Below are 5,681 nucleotides of genomic sequence, written 5' to 3'. Positions count from 1 at the left end.
AAAGAAGCCTCATTCCTCGCACAATGAGTCAAGACCTTCGTATCATGTGCTCTACCAGGTACACCGAGATATGCGTATATGAACTTCATGTCGAAGTTACATATAGCAAGAACATTCATTGTAGGATCTTGCTTTCTACCTTTATATGCTTCTGCATTGTGACTTGGAGGGCGAACCGGCACATGAGTTCCATCGAGTGCTCCAACACAATCTCTGAAATGAGGCCAATACCGATCATCATTCCTCAAAACCGGACTCACTCTTCCAAACTCGCCTTCTTGTGGTCTTAATGTATCCTCCGCAAACTTCAGAATAGCACTCAAAACATCATCAAGCTTCCGTTGGACTGTATCCAATGATCTTTGATACCTTGCAGCAATATCCCGCTTCGTCTTATCTTGACCAACAGTCTCGAGAAACATCGCCACAGATTCCTCAAGGTAGACATGGTGAGTCTCTTTCAATCCATATCGCTCGGCTAGCATCTTGCACAAAGCTTCAAAAGTCCTTTGATTCATTCGAAGAATGTCATAACATTGCTGATCAGATTCATACATGTCGCCATCCTGTTCCTCGATCTGTTCTATGACTCAATCTCTCAGCGATAGGAACATCAAACAAACCAAGCTCATCATCATAATCACCATCCTCATCTTCTAATATCCATCTGTCAAGCATCTACAAAACCATATTGAATAAAACCATAAGTTCCAGCAAAGACATAATGCATATCTCAGAACCATATATATAATTATATAATCACACAGACTTATGTTTAATAATTCAATGATTAATAATATTTTGTATCTTTGGAAGTAACAAAAAACTTATGTTTAAACTGTAACAAGACATCCAAGTTCATAACAATCAGACCAAGACACAATCTGAACAAGAATTTAAACTGTAACGATCAGACCAAGACACGATCAGACCAAGACACAATCATAACGATCAGATCAGACCAAGACACAATCTGAACCTGCTTAAACTGTAACATATAAACTGTAACAGGAATTTAAATGTATAAGTTCAGCTAAGTCATCTGTTCCCAAATATATAAAGACAGAAATCTAATGGCAAGACAGAAACAATACCAAGATTTTTTATTAACACAGAACAAAGGCAATTTCATACAAAGATCAGACCAAAAGCAAAAGTTCCATACTAGTTCTAAGTTTCATACTAGTCCTAAGTTCCATAATAGTCCTAAGCTCCATACTAGTTCTAAGTTCCATAATAGTCCTAAGCTTCACGTTTTATCTTAGTCCTAAGCTCTAGAAACTTAATCAATCAAAGAACTGTAATCCGAGCTAGTAAGCAAACACACAAACACAAGCGATATAAGGAACCTAAACAAAACACCATCGCAATTAAGTATCAAGCGATATAAGGAACTCAACACCTTGAGATTGGTCGAGTTATCATACCTCCAGAGAGAGAGCTCGGAAAAGAGAGGCAAATCCTTCCTGAAGTCTATACACATGCTTTCACATGAACTAGAATTCTACCAATCATATTAGGTTAAAACGAGCAAGTCTATACACAAGCAAAAACCAGGAGCCCAATCTCTCAGAAAGAAAACACACATAAGGTTGAATCTGCAGGAAGGGTTTCCTGAAACAATACAAATCCTTCCTGAAGTCTATACACATGCTTTCACATGAACTAGAATTCTACCAATCATATTAGGTTAAAACGAGCAAGTCTATACACAAGCAAAAACCAGGAGCCCAATCTCTCAGAAAGAAAACACACATAAGGTTGAATCTGCAGGAAGGGTTTCCTGAAACAATACAAATCCTTCCTGAAGTCTATACACATGCTTTCACATGAACTAGAATTCTACCAATCATATTAGGTTAAAACGAGCAAGTCTATACACAAGCAAAAACCAGGAGCCCAATCTCTCAGAAAGAAAACACACATAAGGTTGAATCTGCAGGAAGGGTTTCCTGAAACAATACAAATCCTTCCTGAAGTCTATACACATGCTTTCACATGAACTAGAATTCTACCAATCATATTAGGTTAAAACGAGCAAGTCTATACACAAGCAAAAACCAGGAGACCAATCTCTCAGAAAGAAAACACACATAAGGTTGAATCTGCAACATACCTTAAAGAGATAGAGCTCTAGAAATGGTTTTTCTCGGAGAATAGAGAGAGCTCGCGTAAAAGATCGAGAGAGAGAGAGTTCTGGAGATGGGTTTCGTCGGAGATCGAGAGAGATGGAAGAGATGGGTTTGGTCGAGTTCGAGCTGCGTCGGAGAAGAGAGACAAGCACTGGTTTGCGTCAGAGATTGAGAGAGAGAGAGTTGGGTTCGAGGTCGAGAGAGAGAGAGCTGCGTCAATGGGTTGCGTCTGCGGCCATTAGATCTAGGTATTTTGGTAGTTAGTGAATTAGGTTAAGGGAAAAACTGTAAATAGGTTAAGCAGACGCGGTATTTAAATCGCGGCCGCTGATTTTTTCTGCGTCTGACGCGCGACGCTGCGTTCGGCCGCAGCCGCAGACGCAGGTACCCGCGTCAATGAAACGAACAAACTTACGGGAAAATCATAGCCGGAGCTGCAGCCGCCGTACCTGCGGCGACGAAACGAACAGCCCTAAAAATAATGCAACTCATTATCTTAACTAAAACTGCGAGGGAGAAATGTACTTCCAAAAAAACTTACGTTTAAATTGAGACGACCACGATCCACATGGTTCCAAAATTTGATCTCCAAGATATCATCTTTTGATTTACAAGGATGTTGTAACATCATTTGATTTACAATAATACTGTAAGAACATATCAGTTCCAAGATCATTTTAGTAATGGTCTTAAAGGGATAAACATAACTTATATGATATCCCTATCTTTATGGGACTAGATATATATGTAACCTTTATCTATCTAGATTAGGATCTTCTTATGTTGTATATATACACACCTTCTTGTATCAATAAGACTATGTTTTCACAATATATTTCATGGTATCAAAACCATGTTTAGACCCAAGAACCAGTTCACACTTGCTACGCTTTCACAATATATTTCAAGTCTTTTTTTTTTTTTTGTCCAACCAATGATTTCATTAAAAGGATCAGAAACCTAAACGTTCAAGCCACACAAAGCAGATTTTGCTAAAGCATCTGCAACAGGATTCAAAGTCCTACAGATGTAAGAAAACGAAACAGAAGAAAACGATGAAGATAGGTTCTCGATATCCAAGTTGATTCTGTAGATTTCCACCGGATGTTGCTTCGAGGTTAGTGCTTTAACAAGCACCTGATTATCTGATTTAAGGCAGATATTGGAGAGATGGAGGGACCTAGCATGAAGCAGTGCTTCCTGGACTGCTAGAGCTTCCGCCATCAAAGGTGATGCGACACAGAGTTCTGTCGATGTGCCGTGACTCTCTCTCTTGTGGATTGTGGATGATCCAACCACAGCCTGCAGTTCTATCTTGTGCTTTCCATGCCGCATCAGTGAAAAGAGATGAAGCAGTCGTCGATGGATTCTCCGGTCTGGTGGTGTTGCTCCCTGTTAGGTTTCACATCTGTTGGGGTTTGATCAACTGGGCCTCCTGCCATTCTCTTACCAGCTTAATGGAAATGCAGATGACATCTTTTGAATCGAGGGTTCTGTTCTCAAAGACCAGGTGGTTCCTCGCTGTCCATATGCACCAACACACCCAAGAGAAGATGTTCCCCGATACACCCGTGGGAGGTAGGCACACTAGATCATGCGTGCTGTCAAAGCTTGGTCGAAAGTAGTGTTCACCCCGATGGCAAGTGGTCGCACGATAGGAAGGTTCTCCCAGATTTGCCTAGCGAACCTGCAGTGTAGGAACAAATGCTCTGCTGATTCCTGAGCTCCACATCGCGAACAGGTCACTGGATGTGTCAAGACTCCTCTGCGTTGCAGGGCCATCCCTAAGGGTAATGCATCTTGCACAATCTTCCAAAGAAAGACCTGTATTTTTGGTGCTGTTTTCACTGACCAAATGTGCTTATTCCAGTTGAAATTATGCAGCCGGTGTTGTTGGACGTTCTGTTATATATCGCGCATATCGTCCTCCTGGTTTTGCTGTTTAACGGCCTCAAAGTATCCAGACTTTGTTAAGTAAGATCCTGAGTTGTTAAGCTTCCACACCCACTTGTCTGCAGCACCTAAGCGGCTTGGTCTCATACAAAAGATAGTTTCCACATAATCTGGGAGTATTTGTCTTATCTTTAGTTTATCCCATCCGCAAGATCCTCGAAGTAACAAGTCAGAGACAAACAGGTCAAGACCATCCTCTCCCACTGGTCCCATTGGGCAGCTGAGAGTGTCAGCTCTGATCCAAGCATCCTTCCACACTCTAGTGGAGTTCCCGTCACCTATCGCCCTTCCCAAGTTAGGTGCTAGTAGGTCTCGCCCGTGTATGATCCCCCTCCAACCATGAGAGCAAGCTGTCGGGACTTTGACAGTGAGGAAAGGGGCCTTGTGACAGTATTTGCCTCTCAACACTCTAGAGAGGAGGCAGTCAGGGTTGGTGAGAACTCGCCAAGCCTGTTTCGCTAGGAGAGCTTTGTTGAAGAGTTGTATGTCGCGAAAGCCCAGCCCTCCAAGCTTCTTTGGTTTTGAGAGTTTCGCCCAAGATGTCATGCACATCTTCTTCTTGTTATCATTCCCGTCCCACCAAAACCGTGTGAGACATTGTTGCATCTATGAACATATCATTAATATATCATCGAGTCTTTTTAAAGAACTCATTCTTTATTTCTTGCAATATGATAATGTTGTATGTGGATAACCTATTTTAATTAATGATTTTTGTTAATTAATTAAAATAAATTAACCTTTGATTATATATTAGTTACATGTTAAACTACTTTAGTCTTTTTCTTTTAAACGTAATGTCACAAAATGTTTATTTAATAAAAAATCTTATCTACTCTATTCCTATTTAAATTCTATGATGGCATATTTTAAATTTGAACCTAATAAATATGTTGTGACTAAATATAAAATCAAAATTTTATATCTATCTTATATGTTGACCTATATACTTAAATTTGTTGTGAAAGTAATGGAAAAGTCTATCTTTATTCATAACATAGATGTTCCTTATATAGGAGATTACACCGTCATAGATAAACGAAAATAGTACAAATCATAATCCAACTAGGAAAAAAGAAAACATAAAGACATAAGGAAAATGAAAAGGTGGCCGACTCTCTCTTTCCTGGGCCACTGATGGTATAATCTCTTGGTTATGAGCCATCCACAATCTGGTTCATAACACTTCCCCTTGGATGCCATAACCATTTAAAGCTTGTAATGTGCTTTAATGTTGCCTCATTAAAACCTTACCAGGAAAACCCAATTGGGACAAAACCATGGTGAAGGAAAAAAAGTACAATACACATTACTCCCCCTGATTTGGACATTACTGAAGGTCCCTTGGACCTCTCCAATTTTCTGCAATCCGTGGGTGATGAAGATCTTGGGCAGAATATGCTTCGTCCTCGAACATGATAGTTGGTTCTTCTTTACCATCGGCCATGCCACAATCTGATCGAACATATTGAGTCATCGACCTCAAATACACACACACGAAATCTTGGATGATGTTGCTGTGATATGCGTGTACCACCATGTGTAAAACATAACCTGTCTGAAAACAAATCAACAAAACCAAATAACCCCTCTTTG

This window comes from Brassica oleracea, chromosome C5 (assembly GCF_000695525.1).
Source record: "Brassica oleracea var. oleracea cultivar TO1000 chromosome C5, BOL, whole genome shotgun sequence".
Taxonomy (NCBI): Eukaryota; Viridiplantae; Streptophyta; class Magnoliopsida; order Brassicales; family Brassicaceae; genus Brassica; species Brassica oleracea.
The sequence above is the reverse complement of the archived record's forward strand: the minus strand, read 5'-3'. Positions refer to the sequence as shown.